Source organism: Rattus rattus, chromosome 6 (assembly GCF_011064425.1).
Source record: "Rattus rattus isolate New Zealand chromosome 6, Rrattus_CSIRO_v1, whole genome shotgun sequence".
NCBI lineage: Eukaryota > Metazoa > Chordata > Mammalia > Rodentia > Muridae > Rattus > Rattus rattus.
In genome coordinates, this window is record NC_046159.1 from 88,048,693 (window position 1) to 88,066,965 (window position 18,273).

Sequence of the window (18,273 nt, forward strand, 5' to 3'; positions counted from 1 at the left end):
GTTCATTTCAGTTTTCTTTTAGTTCCCTTTGGATTAAATGAGAAAACCTTGGTCTAGTAAGCTTCACAAATGCCAGAGCTTACATACATCAATTTCTTCTCTATGTGTCTGCCTCTAGTAATGTGCATGCATTCACTTAACTAAAATTTATCAGCACCAAATTGCTTTATTAAAAAGCAGATTTTCAGCAGACTCCTACAAATGGCACAAATATTTGCACTTATATGCTAGCTATATAAATAGAATTTTAATTTTAACAGTATATATATATATATATTCATTATAAATTCTGTTCCCATTGTGTGTGTGTGTGTGTGTGTGTGTGTGTGTGTGTGTGTGTGTGTGTGTGTGTGTGAAGGCCAGCATGTTCTCTAGAAAATAAAATGTATCAAGTGATAGGTGTTTTATATTTTATCTCTTCCCATTCCTTTTTTATTTTTTACAGTGACCATGCTTACCTTTTCTATGAAGTAAAGGTTAAATGTTAGTTTAACTAAGACTGCTTTAGCATGCATTTAGAGAATAGGGAATGTGTTCTTTTTGCTACATACTGATTTATTTCCTTAAAAGTAAAAAGTCTTCTCATTGCCCTGTAGCAAAGCTACTAAACACCTGCAGAAGGGACAGTGCTGGTACCTGAAATGCAGAGTTCTCACCTCTTAAGCATAGTTTAAAAGGCACATCCTTGCCTCTCCTCCCTCACCAACTCAACCAAAGTGCTTCATATTAAGGATCCCCCAAGTCTGCATTTTATTAAGAATTGCAAGTGATTGTCTTCTGAAATTTAGTTTGAGAGTCACCCTTTGATCTGAGATTTCCCATCCTGTGTAAGGACTGAAGCATCTTCTAGGTTTCCTGTTTGTTTTAAGGTCTGTAACAACTGTGCATCTGTATCATATCCCATTATTGTCAGAAATACTGACAGACACGTGAGCCTCTGGCTAAAAGTCACATACTCAGTAAATACTCAGGGACTATTTTCAGCCGCCCTGCTGTATGAATCTGTCCTCTGTCCAGCCCAGGAAGCACTGCTGTTCCAGATGGAATCTAACAGTCCTGGCAGAAGGCTCATGGAAAACAGCCTTGGATCAGAACAGAGGACTTAGTGATTCTTCTCAGAGGCCTGCTCCAACTTGAGTTTTCAAAGAATAACCTCTACTTAGACTGATCAGTCATCCTAAGAAGTTAGTGACTCAGCACCTTGTGTTCTGAGTGGTTGGTTCTTTTGAAAAGGTCATTGTGTCAAGGAATCCAGACAGTTTGAATGCAAGCCATAATGTGGAAGGTACTCTTCGATCTTTGGTTTCCTGTTGATCAGACTTTGCAGTAAACCGGTGCTAGGTTTAAGATTGGAGACATAACATCTTACTGAGTTAGCCTAGAATGAGAGGCAGTTTTCAGACTTAGCAGAAGCACCTGGAGGGCTTGTTAAAAAACAGATTTTTGACTCTACTCCCAAATTTTGAATTTCTTAAGTCCGGGGCCAGACCTGTGAACATGCTGTACTTTCTAGCAGTTCCCTGGGACTGCTGGTGCCTCTGGTCCAGGAATCATGTACTGAGAACTTGGTACCTTTCTGACCCTGTTCTTTAGAACAGTAGTTTCCAACCTGTGTCTTTTAACCCCTTTGAGGGTCAAATGACCCTTTCACAGGAGTCACAAATCAGATGTCCTACATATCACATAGTTATGAGATAGTTATAAAATAGTGAAAAAATAATTTTATGGTCGGGGGTCACCACAGCATGAGGAAGGCTGAGAACAACTGTATTGGATCCTCAGGATAAGTTAGGGGTCGGTGGTATTTCTCTGTAAGAATTAATGTAAGTTTCATAGGGCAAACATGGAAAGATACTGTATTATCTACGAGAATCTCAAAACTCCCCTCTTGCACTATATGTTTCTCACTAGCATTATTGTTTTCCACCTTGTTCCTCTTAGGTCATAAGTTCATCGCATGTGTGTGCCCCCAACAAGCTGTCAGTGCCACCCCGTCCTGAGATGGACTACACATGAGGGTACATGTTTTGGTAAAGGACATTTTCAATTAAATCCTTAAAGCCTTCAGGGATCTAAGGCCTGTCTTAGGACAAGTGGTGTGCTTTAGAGAACGGTCTGCCCATGGCCACCCTCTATACCGCATCAGAGTGAGGATCTCTGATCTGCTAAGCAGCAGTCAACTCTGCTAACTGTAAAGCAAGCCTCCACGCTTCCTCCACTATATGCCCTGTTGCTGATCATTGCTTAGGATATCCTAGAGTGTGGATTCAGTGTTTTGAACAACTAATCTCTTCATTTATCCCAATCTTTGGAAGAGAGCTTTTGATGGGAAATACATTCTACCTCCTTATGGGAGCAATCAGTTCAAGACTGGATTCCACTTGGCCAGGAAGATTTTCAAATCAAAGAATATTGGACTTTGACTTGAAAATGAAAAAACCTTTGCACTTAGCTGCACCCGCTCACCCCACGAGGACCCTGCCTTTCTCTTCTCTGTGCAGCAGACTTGTGTCTTGCAATCTTTCAGTACATCCATAGGGAAGAGCCTAGCAATGGTCTGGTTTGACTAAGCTCACATTTCCCCTTCCCCTTCCTGTTCCTCACACTCAGCTCTGCTGTCCTCTGCTGTCCCATGCTGTTTCTTATCCTGGGTGTAGATTTGCTTTCCCTACCTCTGCCTGCCCTGCTTCTTTGTGTGACAGGTACCTTCATGTGACAGGTGCCCGGTGAGCCTCACCTCCACCCTGTCTTACTTATTCTCTTCCCAGCTCTCATTGCTTCCTGAAACATTATTGCTTTGTATTCTATATGCATTTGCTTATAGGGGGAACAGTAGGGACTGTAGTACTGTGTCTGCACCTAGGTCATTGTCTAGCAAACAGCAACAGTGCAACAAACATTTGTTGCATGAGCAAGTGACCGTGAGGCAAAATGCCACCACTTATATGAACCCCGAGGGGTCTGGGAGTTCTCTGAATGGGGTACATCTCCAAACAAACCCAGATCTAGCTGCTTGGCACTCAGAAGATCTAGTGACTCAGGGTTCTGTTGTGTGGCAAATAAAAATATTTATTTAGGAAACCAACAAACCAAAGAAGATGAGCGTAAAGAACATCCTCTTGCGCTCTGCTGTGATAAAGGACTTAAAGGGGGGAGGGTAGAGCAGGTGCGACCCCTGGGCTGGACTCTATATAGTGGACCTGAAATGGGACGTTGAGATTAACACTGGTCTTGGGTGCAGTCCCCTAGTTCATTCCCCTGGATTTAATCTAAACTGACAGCATCCTCCATCTCCCATGCAACCCCCGTGAGAATCAGCAGTACCGTGGCGTCATGTAGTTGGCTGCCCAGAATGCTTCCTCCGGATTGGAGGCAGTGCTGGTGCAGGACAGGGAGGACAGGTGAGGGATGGCAGTAAATAAGGTGGCCACCAGACGCTCCTGCAGTGAGGCTGCTCACACCAGAATGGCGTTAATCAGGGGATCTTTCTCCATGAGCACTGTCAACATTTACTTCCACTTCATACATTGGATTTGCATCTGAAAAGACTAAGTATAATCAACATTTAAAGGATAACACTCACATTTGCATCTGATTGGGCAGACATGTTAAGTAATTTTAGCCTGGCTGTTGCTAAGAAACCAATTAATAATGCTCCATGTTTCATTGAAAATTGGATTCTGTCTGCTTTCATTTAACTTCACAATTCAGCTACTAGTGCTATACTTTTCTCCCTTCGCAAATTGTGACAGACAAATTATCGTTTTACTACATTTATTTCTGTGATTACAATTGTTAGTCATATCTGTCAATACAACTTCAAAGCTTTTCCTTTTTTAATGCCATAGGATGGAAAGCTGAATTTTAACTGTTGATCATTCTTTTCCTTTATAGCTTGTGGGTACTAGGTTATATTTTTGTGAAGGTCTTCCAAATTGTGGATAACAAAAAAAAATTAAAGCAATCTTCCCTGCTCCATAATTGCCCTTTCTCTGTATAGAGGCTAATGGTTAGGATATTAGGCACGATTCAGAAAGTGACAGACAGCTGATTAAGCATTCAGCTGCATCGTATGTTGTTCTTTCTTCCCATGGTTCATAGACTGTACCAGGTTCTGTCTTTTATGCAATACATTTTGATTTTTGTAATTTTATTTTAGATGATAGCTTCTCTTCTTTTGAACAATAAATGTTCCTTTTTGAACAGTCAACTGGGTAGTTACATTTAGGAGTAGCAGCACTTCAGTTTGATGTTTTGTGGTATTGATCTGGTTAAAATGCTCATTAAGAGGCAAAATCGATTGCTATTCACATGGATTTTGCAGTGTTTCCAGCTTGATTTGGATGATTTGGGCGATGTACTCAGACGCAGCTATTATTCAACCTAGTTAGTGGCAGCACACAAAGCCAAGCTCCAGAAGGCAAAGTAGCGTCTGCTTTTGTATTTTATGGTTCAGACCTTTGGAGTTTGGGTTCTGAAGATAAAATACAAAGGACATAGAATTTAAAAGTAACGTTTTGGTCTAGCCCCCTCTGTGTCACCATGCCTTGTAGGAATGTAAGCACTGGGTGGGGGAGTGTCCCATTTTGGTCCCTCAAGAGCACAGGGATGACAGGGACCTTGTTTGAATGACCTGTGGCTGCCCTGGCATCCGAGACTCCCTTCTGAGGCTGCTCTCCTGACTTTCATGTGCGCTGCTCCTTGCTGTGTTTTCCTACTGTCTGGTCTCTGCATGCCAGTCCCATATCCTCCCAAGTCTCAATCTCTTAAAATTCAGATTGAATTTGGGCTAGCCCTAAAGGCCTTGCTGTAATCTTCACTACCTCTGAAAGTCTGCCTGTCAGAGTTACATTCTGGGCACAGGAATTAGAACACAATTTTAGGAAGGCGCTCTCAACCAATAGCAGGCATATTACATGTTGGCAACTCTCATTCACTATGTTCAGTTGTTGTTCAGTGGCCAGTGGTGGAGATGTCCAGAAAGGAAGCAGAAATCTGACTGACTTCTCTGATGAGGTCAAATATGACCAGAAAGAGTTGATTAATCTTCTTCCTGCTTTTATTATTTTCTCCTTTTGGGACATTTGCTGAAGCCACTTTTTCCTGACCTTACTTGATTGGCCATGTGGAGATGTACCTGTCTCCATACCTCTGCAGGGGCTCCTGACTCAAAGCATGACTTAAACCGTGAATGCCGTCACTGTGTGACGGTGCTGGCTAGCTGATACTTGGGATGAGCCTGCTGTGGAGCCAAGACCTTGTCTCATCTGTTCAGACCTGAAGACAGGTAATGGAAGACAGGCCCCATGGACATCTCAGGTCCAGCCATCTCCAGCCTGTGTCTTCTTCCATGCATATATGGGAGGGCCCCTTAAATCTGCTCTCTGTCTGGATGTCACCATGATCACAGGAACCAATCCCATTTGCAGAAGAGTCATGAACGTGCTCCAGCCCTAGGTCTGGGTCACCAGTTCCTGTCAGACTGACCCAGGTCACTGTGGTGAGTTCTGGAATTAGGGTCAGATAATCACACGAGCCGCTGCAGAGGATGTTCCAGATGTGGTGGCTGTGTGGGAAGTTAGGTAGAAGATGTCCTGTTCTAGAAGAAGGCATGAGTCTGGTGGAAGGTCTCACGTGGCTAGACACACTTTCATTTCTCTCACAAAGGAAGATGCTAGTTGTAGGTTTAAAACTGGAGCTTAGAATGGTTTCATTTCCCCCTGATTTTAATAATTCATTGAAGTAACAGAAATAAGCATCTCTACTTGGTGGCTTGTTGCTAGGTTAAAAATCTTTTATTTCAGTTTTTCATGAATACAAAGAATATTCTTTGGTCTTGAAACCTTTTCTTTCCATGTGATTATTGGCTCCAGGTCAGCCTATGGGTCTCAAGCTCTCAACTTGGAGAAAAATTGTGACACCTTCTACAGTCATTGAACTCACCCATCCTAGATGACTGCAACGCAGAAGGGTGATCACAGGTTGACGATATAAATTTAATTGTGAGCTATGGGGCGGCTGCCTGAAACAGTGCATGCAGTGTTTGACCTGATGCATGTGGTTTCGTGTATTTGGCTCATTTAAACAGGATCTGTGTTCTGCCAGACCAGACCCCACAGGGAAGTGTAAGAACATGAGGCCTTAGATACTGGTTATATGTATACAGCCATACCTCTCTTACATTTAACTTTCTTTTAAGCTAAAAGAAAAGATATGATGGCTTTTCACATTTAGGAGACTGGGGAAGCATGGGTGAGCACTGGTTGTAATTTCAGTGCGCATGAGTGTGAGGATGAAAGTTTGATAACACCTTTCTCCTTGAATGTGGACCACAGGAAAGAGTAGCATTGATATGGACACGGAGCTGTGTGGAAACCGTCACATTCACACATCATGGTACACCTCACAGCCTTGTATATGACTTCTAGACACTACCAGGCGGTTCCCGTTATGTGTGTAGTTGGGGAGTTGTGTTTTGTATTGTAGATACTATTGATCGTATCTCTATTTTATCACTACATGGATGTACCAGCTTCCCCGGGCGGGGGCCCAGTGACCAGAGGAGGCTAAAAGAGACCCTGAGTTTCCTAAAGAGAAGAAGAGTGGCAGGGAACTCTGTCACTTGGAATTTGTGGGTTTGGGGTTTAATTTACCAGCATCAATGAGACTCTCAAGAGACGGCTGGGAATGGAAATAATTGAGAATGTCAAAATCTTGTTTGAAATACCTTCATGTGTGCCTGTCGTGCAGCATGTATTCTAGTCTAAAACTGGGACTCTGCAGGAAAGATTGGCAAGGACGATGACACTCATAGCATTCTGTCCTTTACTTATCTGTGAAATCTCAAAAAATGCTTGCACTCTTCCAAATGAAATGAAGCGTTTTCCTATTCAGCTTCCTGTTTCCTCTCTCCTTTCTTTGTCTTGATTCTAATACCATAGCAGTCATGACATAATTGAATTCTGTCATTGATAAAGAAATTTTCCAAGCTTTATGTTAGATTTCTTCCCCATTAAATAAATTGTGAAAATAATATAGTGTCCACAAATTATAAGCTTCTAAGTGGCAATCTGTGTCTCTCCAAGCCGAGCTTCTGCTTGAAAGGTTTAGTGCTAAAGACCTTTTGTCCAATGAACTGTGGGGATCCCTTTCCTCCTCAGGCAGGGGTGAGGCCAAGATCAGCCTTGAGGATTGCAGATCATCATAAGCACAGCCATGAGTCGGGAATGCCATTTTCCTACCTCAGACATTCAAATGGAAGGGAGGGGAACAAGAAAGACAAAAAGGAAGGTTCAGTGCTGTGGAGGTGACAGGACAAGTACATTGTCACATTGTGTGGCTATCCCAAAAGAGCTGAAGTGTATGACTTTCCCCCTGCCATGTCTACACTCTAGCATTAGACCCACCACTCACAAATATGCACACAAACATTCATGAGATCTCCTTTTCAGTCATGACATGTGTGGGACTGATGTCACTGTCCTCAGTCAGCAAGGACATGCTTTATGCATGGAACTGGGCCTAGTGAATATTTACCTGAATATATCAGAGGGGGAGTCTGTTTCTCACACTGTTCAAATAAACTTCAGCTTGCTGTATTCCTTTAATATAATGACTAATAGTTATTAAAAAGAATTCTAACAAAGAAAAACATGAGAAAATCAAAATAAGAATAGAAAATGTTTAATCTACCTCACTTGTAAAAAGTGAAAATTTTTATGTGTAACTGGCTTGGTATTTAGGATCAAACCCAGGGCTTCATACATTATACCAATATTGATATTTTTAACAAAGATTTTAAAGTATGACTATGTATCTGTACCTGTTTAAAATGCAAAAGAACTGTGAAAACATGGACAATATCCTTTATAGTCCTGAACTGTAAGGGATTCTTATCTGGGACTTAAAATTCAAAAGCTATAAAAGGAATGAATAAATAAATTTGATTCAATTTAAAAGTTTTTACATGGTAAAAAACACAGTAAACACATTCAAAACATATGAAAATCTGTCTGTAGAAAACACACCTCCGGATGAGTGTGAGCACCCTGCCCCAGGCCAGGCCAGTGACAGGAGTCAGTTGTCCACACGGAACTACACTGTCGTCTTTTAAATCTAAAATGTATGTTGCCCATGAAGTAGAGAGATGTGAATTGAAGCTGTGAAGGACTAGCACTTTTTATTTTATCTAAAAAATTCTAAAGAATGACAGTTGTATCATTGGCCTGGTAGGGAACATCTGCACTGTATTTCTGTGGGAACTCAGATGGCACAGCCCTAGTGAAGGCAGAGTTGCTGTACCTCGCAGGGTATGTGCAGTGACACTTTGACTCAGTCTGGCACCAACAGGTTTCCTGTTGACACACATATCTGAATGCATATAACATGGCACACAAAGGAGGTTGTCCACCAGGCCATTGTCTGGACTAGAAAACATTGGAAGTGATCCAGGATCCATTAGTTAAGAGGTGCATAAGTAAATCATGATCTATCCATGCAGTGGGACACTGTGTGGCAATGCAGAGTCATCAGATAGAAAGCAAGGTGTAAAACACAGCATGTAGGATGTTGCCTTTGGTGTAGAAAGGAGGCAAAGTTTGACCACGTTCGTATCTTCTTGTATCTTCAGGAGAAACGCTGGGTGTCCATGTAGGTTAGCACTTGAATGGAAAGCCAGAAGAGCAGCTGCTCTACTGAGTGGCTGGATGCGATAGAAACAACATCGTGCTCTATTGTAATTTTTTTTATTTTTGTAAATTATTTCCTAGTCAAATTAAGTTTTCGAAGTCACACCACATTTTTAAAAAATTAATTTCAGATATATATTGTCCTGTGATCAAATCCATCCACTAATTGCCTTCTTTTATCCTTCCCCACTCCTGCTGACCCAACTAGTCTCTTTCATACTGTTACGTACTTTCATGTCATTTTCCTTTGTGACCCACTGAGTTTAATTAGGTTTGCTTGTGTGATCATGGGTAGGGAGTTACTGGAGCATGGACTACTTACCAGTGGCTACACCACTCAAGAAAATCACCTTCTTTTTTTCCAGCAACCATTAACTGCCAATAGCTCATCAGGAACAGATGGGCCTCACAAGCCCCTGTCTTGTTTGTATTGATAGCCCAATCTTGTGAAATCTTGAACAGATAATAGCGACTGCTTGGGCTCATGGGTGTGGGCCATATTCCTGTCCAAAGGACAGCATTGCATAGCACTCTTCACATCCAAAAGCACTCATACTTCCCCAGCCACTGCCACATTGTTCTGTAGGCCCTAGAAGGATTAGTGTAGATCTTCTTCTTAGGACTGAGCACAGAAGTGTCACTTCTTCTTAGCGCTATGAACAATAATGAATCTCGCTATGAGAAGCTGCTCTGTCCAAAGTTGAGAGCAGCACTAATCTATGGGTATAAACAAAATGGCCACTTAGAAAAACAGGAATAGTAGACTCCTCCCGACTCCAAGGGCCTCTGGTCTCCCCAGGATTTTGGCCAGGTTTACAGAACCAAATATTATTTTCTCTTCCATGGAGCAGGCATCAAGTCTAAACAGAAAGTGGTTTTTCCCCAAACAGTCATGCAGCTTTTATACCAGGAGTCACATCCTGCATTGTAGGTTGGTACTATAGCACAGATTTATACCTAAGTGAAACCAAGGATGACTTCTCTCCACACAACCTACATAGGCACTGTGAACACTAACCAGTACAGGGAAGCTCCAAGGCAATTCCATCTTGCTTTTTCTTTGTTCTTCAGCCACCATCTAGTTCTAGGGGCAACCAAGAGCAATGTCAGTAGCCTGTATTGTTTGGGATCCTCTGGGACCCTCATGGACAGTACCTCAGAGGGAGGTAACCTGTACCTGGCACTTGGATCTTTCGAAACTTTGTTTAAAATCCTGTGGTTTTGGGCTGCAGAAAGGGCTTACCATTAAGGTCATATACTGTTTTTACAAAGGACCAGAGTTGAGTTTCTAGTAGTTCTAGGGGTATCTAACATCTCTGGTCCCATGGTCACATGTACTCATGTGCATGCACCCACACAGAAACAGATAATTAATTAATAAAGTAAATCTTACAAACAAAAATACATTTTCTGGGAAGCATTACCCACCTATGCAGGACACATCTTTTCAAACTTTTCCCCTACAGTTATACTTCTTAGCTAGTAGGTGTGGCTTCCTCATACATTCTTAGCTTGGATGAATGCTCACCCCACACCTTTCTCCCATTGTCCCACCCCATCTCCATTTAAGTCTTTCATTACCAGACAACCCCCTCCCAACAGTTTTGTGTCACATGAAGTCACATGTTTTTAAACTACACTTCAGTGGCGTTCTAACCTGAGATTCATCTGTTTGGATCATGGGCTGACTGGGATATATGTGTTCTTTCTTCAAGCTGTGTTGTGGAGGCTGGTTACCGCTAACCACAATGAGCTATTGGCCACTGAAATGTAGCTTGTCTGAACGGAGATGTGCTTGAGGTGTCTGTAAATAGAGGTTATGAACTACCTCACTCATAATTTTAAAGATATTGTTTGCATGCTAAATGATACTGGTTTATATTGGGGACTTTAAGATATATCAGTGAATGAATTCCTTCTTCCTACCTTGCATGTGGCTACTAGAACATTTACAGTTACACAGGACGCTTGCACTTTATCCTGTCTGCATGGTACAGATGTAGCCTCTTGTCCATTCTTAGTGTGTCTTCCAAAGCTACTTCAGAATCAGAAGTACAACCCAATCATAATCATGTCATCGCCTTGTCTTTCCTGTTTCTTAGAGACCATTTTAACAGTCCAAAACACCTCCCTTACACATCCCCACCTGCCCTCACACAGAGGCTGTTCTTTACTCCCTGGACTTCGAACTCCACAAATGAGTTGTGCTTTCTATTTGCAGTGTCTCATCACCTCTGCCTCATTGCCTAGGAAACTGCTCTGTCCTGTAGGCCCAGTTCCTGAGGCTCCATTAGCGGAGCGTTCCTGGTTCCACTTCTCCCTCTTCTCATCGTCCTCCTCCTTTTCTCCTTGTGGTGCTGGGTATTGAATTCAGAGCCTCAAATATGCTGGGGAAGTCCCCATCCCATTTTCTAGCATCAACGTTGCCTGTGTTTATGCTTAACATTTGATAGCAGTTACCTTATGAGGTCCTAGAGCAGACCGAGTTCTTCAAAGGCAGGGCATGTCCTGTTCCCTGTTTTGTGCTTCCAGATCATGATCTTCTAGTAGAATCTCTAAAATGTCATTAGGAAAATTGAAATTGGTCATGTTTTTCCCTAGTTGCTTGGAGTACTTCTGTGTGGTCTGTTTACTGGAGAAAAGCAAACTTGAGCTCATAGATCTTCCTTGGTTAAGGACAAATTTCTTTGGAGCATTTTGACTTTACAAGAGCAGCTTCCCCACCAGAAAACAACAGTAAGCAGACTGCAGAGACTACAGGAGCCTGCCTGGAGGCTGCAGTGGATTCTAGTTTCCAGGTTGGGCGTAGACTAGAAACAGAGAGAGGTATTTGTGTTCAATTCCAACAGCAGGTTTCTCCAACCTGGCTGTGTGCCCATGCTTGCAGAAGGTAAATATGGCAGGTGGTGGCTAAGAGGTGGAGGGCAGCCAGATCTAGGAGGGCTGCAAGCTGGAGTCATAAAGTTCCCTGTGGGTTTTTTACTGGCCTCTCGATTCAGTGACCCTCTCTGTGGAGAGTTGTTCCTGATATTAATCTTCCCATCACCCTTCACTTCTGCTCCTGGGGATTTAAACTTTTGTTCAAAAGAAAAATGAGAAACAGAGAACAGAACACCCAAGACCCGTACAAAGATTTTTAGAAAGAAAACTCAGAACTACAAACAAAACAAAACAAACCTCTATCCCTTAGCTGGGTAAACTGAAAGGGTTGTCCTTGCATCCATATTTCTGGAGGCCTGTAGTGTTGAGGCCTGTGTATCTCTGACATGAGGCTCTAGTTACTTTAAGCAGCCAATGCTGCCTGTGTGCCTCTTAGGCTGAAAAGATATTATCAGCTGATAACTCTTTCTCTAGCATTCCTGCAAGTGCTAGTAATGTTGTGGAAAGTGCTAGAAAAACTGGCTACCACTGACCTAGTGCCTAGAGTTTAATCAAGTTACCTCATGTCTGAAAGTTCTGTGGTTCAGTAAGATGTGAACAGACTCTGCCTTATGAGCATAACACAAAGGACGCATGGATACAGGAACCCAGCCTAGTGCACAGTGGGTTGGGAAACGGGCTTTGTAGGAATATAGATTTTTCTTTTGTAGTGATCTTGTGTGGAAGTATCATCAAAGCACACCTAAAGCCCAAAAAGAATGTGTTGGATTGTTCTGGTTGCTGTCAGTAGCCTTAGTAACAGTCCCTCTGAGACTCATGCCCATCACAGGGAAGAAAAGTATGGCGAGTCAACACAAGGGGGGGAGGCAGTTCTACTGTTAGTCTACAGGGGCTCACCTCTTTGTCCTGCTTGTCAAATGAGAATGGCCTCTTGGCCATCTTTGCTATAATTGTTTCCATACAGCAGCAGAAGCATCTGGCAGCCCCAGGACATTGTTTGCAGGACAGCAATTCCTGGGAGTGAATTCCCAGTACTTAGAAACCTCCACTTTGAGTGGCCCTGCAGGGAGAGGAGACCTCTTTCCCCCTGTAGGAGCATATCTAAATCCAGAGCCCGAGGGTCCTGGCTCAGTTTCCTGTGAGTGTTCTCACATGTGCCTGGGATCAGGCTGGCTCTGTCTCACAGGAGCTTTGTGCTAGATACAGACCTAGATGAACAGTGTGTCAGCACTGCGTCCCCCTGGCTCTTCTCCCTCCTACTCAGGTCTCATCTGCCCACCATCCTAAGGTGGAGAAGTGAACTCCCACTCCAAATGCCTGCTCACCAGATCATTCAAATTAGCAGCAATCTGTATTTGGGACTAATCACTATTAGAAAGCCCTGTCGCTGCTGCTATGATTAATCTTGTCTTAAGTTCACTGGCATTTACCACATGGCTTTAAAAGACATGGAATTGCTTTGAACTGTAGACTTTCGAAGACAGTTTTCCTATGTCCAGTTCTCAGAACAGCTTTGAAACTTCAAGTGTGCCCTCATTAAGAGGTGCTTTGCCTGCCTTCTAGTAATATATACTCAAAAGAGAAGAAACTCAAATAGTTCATTAGCAAAGTACATGTTTCAAAATTGGTGTCCGGTTTGAATAATGAGGGGTTTTGTCCAAACTGCGGTTCAGTAAATGAAGCTAGCAAAACTGCCCTCCATTGTGTCAGTGGCTCCCCGTCCTTAGCTGGCCCTTCCTATCCTTACCAGAAGGGATGCCACCGAAGTTTCTAGTCATAAGTTTTAAGTCTCAGACAAACAGCTATGCTACCGACGGAGGAAAGTGTAGAGTTCCTGTTATCATAAAATCAAATTTGGGATGTCTCCAGTGCCCCTTTTCTACCAGGCAAGCCCTTGAAATAGGAACAGACGGAAAGAGGAGCTACAGAGCAGGCGCTACTCACCAGGCCGTACGTACGTACGTAGCGCCGTGCTGCATGATGCTCAGGATCAAGGGGGCTGCAGCAGCGTTTACTCAGGCGTCCATCCCAGAAATAACATGCCTGCAAGCGCATGCTCAGTGTGGTTCTCCCAGGGAAACTGGTAAGGATGTCCTGTGAAGCCTCGAGTGCTTTCAGATCACCCTTTGGTTTGCTTCAGAGAAGTACGTTAAGATAGGGTAAGACTCAGAGACAGAAATAGTGACTGCTTTCTTTTATATATGGAACCTGGACTTAAAATTACAGAGCAAGTGTGATACATGTGATAGGAAAGCGGAAAGCAGGACTTAATGAACTAAGGAAGGGAAGAAGCTAAAGGCAGGAGGCGGTCATGGGGCAGAGCTGAAGAGAAAGAATGTAAACAAAGGATAAGGCTGTGTGTTATGAAGACGCCATGATGAAACCCATTACTTTGTATGTCTGCCTTAAAAATTGATAAAAGTGAATAAATAAAATATCATCTTTGCTTACAAAAGGATAATGTGGTAGTTTTTGTTTTTAATCTTAATTTTGCTACTGAGAAACCTCCTCACAGAACCACTGTGCCATCAAGAAGCACTTGCTTGTCATATGGTAGGAAGAGTGAGGATTTTTTTAGAGGTCTGGTTTTGTAATTTATCATAAACTGAAAGGGAAATCATGAACTGCACATTCTACTTCGGCAACAGCAGTAGAAACTTCATGAATAAAGGAAATAGTCAACAGCAAAGAGTAAATACCAAGAAATAAAGCCCTAAAGAGAAATATCAGCAATCAAAAAAATGTGAACTGTGGGCTAGGAGCATAGCCCAAGGCAGAGTGCTTCCTGGCCTGCAGAAGTTGAGTTCTATCTCCAATGCACACAGAATGCATATAAACATGGGAGCAGAGAGCAGGTAGGTTCTTTCTAATTTCTGTCTTGTGACTGCCCAGGGAATAGACCGTTAACATAACAAATTTATCTAATTTCATAGGTTTAGCTACTTCACTACACACAAAATGGTCCCTGTATGTAAAGGTACCTGGTATAGGTGGGTCAGCAGGAGATAGCCCAAGTCAGCTACTTAGTCCTTGCTCTCTTTTGCCTGCTCCAGTTGTCCACTCTTACAGAGCCCTTGGGCAAATAAACAGAGCATGGGGTAGTTGGTTCACATTGTGAGCAAATGTCAAGCAGTCCTCTTACCTGCCCCTCTCATTTTATTAGCCAGCCATGTGTTTTCCATTGCTCTTGTTAGAGTGAGGAGAAAACAAACCTTCCAGGTGGAGTGGAGAGACTCTGGAGGGAGAGCATGATTTCAGAAACTGAGGTAGCTGGAATTCTGGCTGTTGTGGGGCTGTGACCACATCTTTCTTCATCTTCCCCAGCCTCAGGCAGAGAGCACCATTCCTTCTTACCTCAGTAACAAGTCCATCTGTTTAGTCTAAGAATCCCGCAGCCTTCATTCTATTATGTTTTAAATTTTCTAATTATATGGAATTTTCCTCTTGACCATACTTCTTTTTATTTTCTAACTACTAAGAAACCATGATGTGGATTTTCCTTTTTTTAATCACTTAGTGTATTTATTGTGAAAATATTCATTTAAAATGCCTAGGAGACTATGCAATTTAACATTTTAGCTTCGTGAGAATCTTTCTGATAATTTCTCATGAGATACGCTTTTTTTTTTTTTTTTTTTTTTTTTTTTTTTTTTTATCACAGGATTTTTACACCAGCCTAGGCTGGCCTTGTACTCACTGTGGAACCTAGACTAGCCTCAAACGCATGGCAGTTCCTCACCTCAGCCTCCCTAGTACCCAGACTGTATGCATGAGCTGCTCCTGTAAGCTACATAACTTGTCTAAATCCACTCAGGATTCCAGCTGTCAGTGGGAGGGTGAGTATGCCTTCCCTTTGTGGGCCCATTGCTGAGAAGAGAGTACTCCATCCCACCGTTTTCTCATGACTTACTCCTATATAGGGTTTGCAGAGGAGAAGAGAATCCCAATTTACTGACCTGTTGACACAGGCGAGTCACTGCCATTCAGCTGCTCTGTGGCTGGACTGTTTAAATCACAAGCCACACAAGCCATAGCTTTCTTTCAGTGCGCATTGGATGGCAGTGCCACTCTGTGATGTTGAGGATCGATCAGATGATCTAATTGGAGTGTTATGCAGCAACCGATGCTGCCATACACGGAGGCCTGCTCATGGGAACAGTAACTGCACTCAGAGAGCGCCCACCTTATCGCCACTTGGGATTGGTGGGGTCAGAGTTGCCAAAATAGGGAAAGGATCAGCCACTCTTGCATTTTACTTCCCCCTGGCTTTCCGGAGTGGAGTGTATGGTGACCTGTGTCATGATGTTGTGGCTCCCTGGCTAACATGTTGACTAAATGTTAAGCACCTCACATCCTTAACATTTTTAACTTCTGTGGTGAGAACACCTGAGGTCCGCTCCTTCTCCACAGCCCACTGTGGGATGTGCTGTGTTTGGTCTCCTTGTTGTGCATAAATTCCCACAGTTGTTCATCTTAGGACTGGACTTCTGACCAGCAGCTTCTGCTCCTGTGTCCCACCGCCCTGGAAACCACTGCTCTACCCCATCTTGTGTGTCATATGTCTCCCTCTTAGATGCTGCGTGAAGCCGCACACGCTGTTCTTCATGTTCGTTTTATTTGACATGGTGCCCTCCAGCTCCACCCAGGCTATACAAACAGCAGTATTTTCTTCTTCTAAAAATTGTATTAGCCTAATGTACAGATATTAAAATTACACATTTATGATGCTCCCTGTGATATTTTGATGTTATGGATAATACTCAAGTCAAGATGCCTATATCCATTGCTTTAAATTTTAATTTATTACTTCTTTGCGGTGAAACCATAAACATGTCTAGCTTTTTGAAAGTAATAGTCCATTCTGGCTATCTTTACCCGACCTCCTTACAGCAGCTGCCATGACGCACTTCCCCACCTCAGTGTTACTTAGTAAGTCGCCAACCCTTGCCTCCCCCATCTCCTCCACGTGCTCTCTCTGCCTTAGGTAACCACTGTCCTACACACCACTGTATGAGCTTAGTCTTTTTAGACCCCAACATCAGCTAGATTGCACAAGAGCTGCTCTTCTCTGCCTGGCTTATTTCACTTCCTATATGTATGTCACCCCGTGTACTGCTAGGCGGTATTCCATTATGTAGCCTTTCTCCTAAGAAATGTCTATTTAGATCTCTTGCTCATAGTTTTTAAATTATGTCTATGAATGTTTTGTTGTGTGTACCATGTCTTATATCTTCAGAGGCCAAAACAGAGTGCCAGGTCCTCTGGCACTCTGTTACAGCCAATTTAAGATGCCACATGGGAGCTGGGTGTTGAACCCCAGCCCTCTTGTAAGAACAGCCAGCGCTCCTAAACTCTGAGGCATTTCTCCAGCACTGCACTTCCCAGTCTGCCTGACTCTGTGGGTGTTTCGGACCATCAGGCTGTCCAGCTCTTACCTTTTAAAGATGGTGCCTTGTCTTCCTTTTTACGTAAGAGGCCTTCACTTTCAATTCTGCCTGAATCCTGAGGTCAGGACTCCATATTGAATTAATATGGTGAAAGTGGACACTGCTGGCTTCTATCACCATTGCAGTAATGTTGCACTGTGCGTGGAGTACCTCCTCAAGACACTGACGTGGTTCTCTTTGGGTATACGTCCAGACGTTATCTACATCTAAATGGGATCACGTGATGGATAGTTCTGTGTTTAATTTTTTTAATAGCCTTCATACTGTTTTTCTTAATGACTGTAGTAATTGACATTTCCACAAACTGTGCAAGGGAGAAGCCATTTTTCATACACTGCCTAGGAGATCAGATCAGTGAGAGGCCGAGTAAGGAAATCTTAGAGGAACTAAGAAACTGGTTAAGAAGTGTGAGTACTATGTGGGCTGGTTTGATTACAGAGGAAGTTGAGCTTAGAAACCAAGAATTATGGGTTCCCATGCCAAGATGTGATGAAGAAGCTCCTGCTTAGTGCTCTGGAGACTAAATAAATTTGTCATTGCTAGAAAGGTAAACATGGCAAGAAGTCAGAGAGTTAATCTGGTCAGTAAATTAACTAGGCCTGAGCGTGAGTGTGTCAGCCAGGAAAAGTGATGCTGGGCAAGGCTCTGGCACAGAGTAAGAACTGAACGAGTCTATCATGAAACAAAGGGACACAGAAAGGCGGTACACAACCAGCTGCAGCGTCCAGGCTGCCTCCTGAGTTAATTACCACTTCATCAAGTCTGTCTGTTGAATAGGAACTACTGCATGCTACCCACTGGCCTTTTGCTGGTCCTTCACCCAGGAGGTCATATGTCAACCCCTGCATCCTTTCCCAGCTCTGGGGAATGAGGCATGCCTGATGGACTACCATAGCTGTCTATGCCTTCACCCTATGTTCTGTGGTTTAGTAAGCCACTCCCATAGGACTGTTGAGTTCTCTCGTGGACTCTGGGAAGTAAAGCAGAGCACTTGCTCTTTCCCAGCCACTGACAGGAGTGTCCAGGGATGGAAGTGGTGACTACTTAGTCTTTCCTTGGAGCCACACTGACATTTTACTTTGGTCAGATCATGTCCTATGAGGTCACATCCTTTCTTTCCGTACCTGAGGCTAGCAACATTTTACTTAACGTGCTGGTCTGCTGTGGTGTCTCTGGCTTAGACTGCTGCTTGGGTGACTTTCACCTTGAGCAACAGCTGAGACACTGAGTCCCTCATTCCTCACTTTGGGGATTACTTT

At 43.1% G+C, this 18,273-nt stretch overlaps 1 protein-coding gene and 1 non-coding gene across 3 annotated transcripts in view; both read left to right on the plus strand.

Annotated features, from left to right (window-relative positions):
- Positions 1 to 18,273, plus strand: part of Jazf1 (JAZF zinc finger 1) — a 300,528-nt gene that overhangs the window by 50,913 nt on the left and 231,342 nt on the right. The gene's annotated exons all lie outside the window — the stretch shown is intronic.
- Positions 7,118 to 7,252, plus strand: LOC116904782. Its single transcript, XR_004388446.1, has one exon.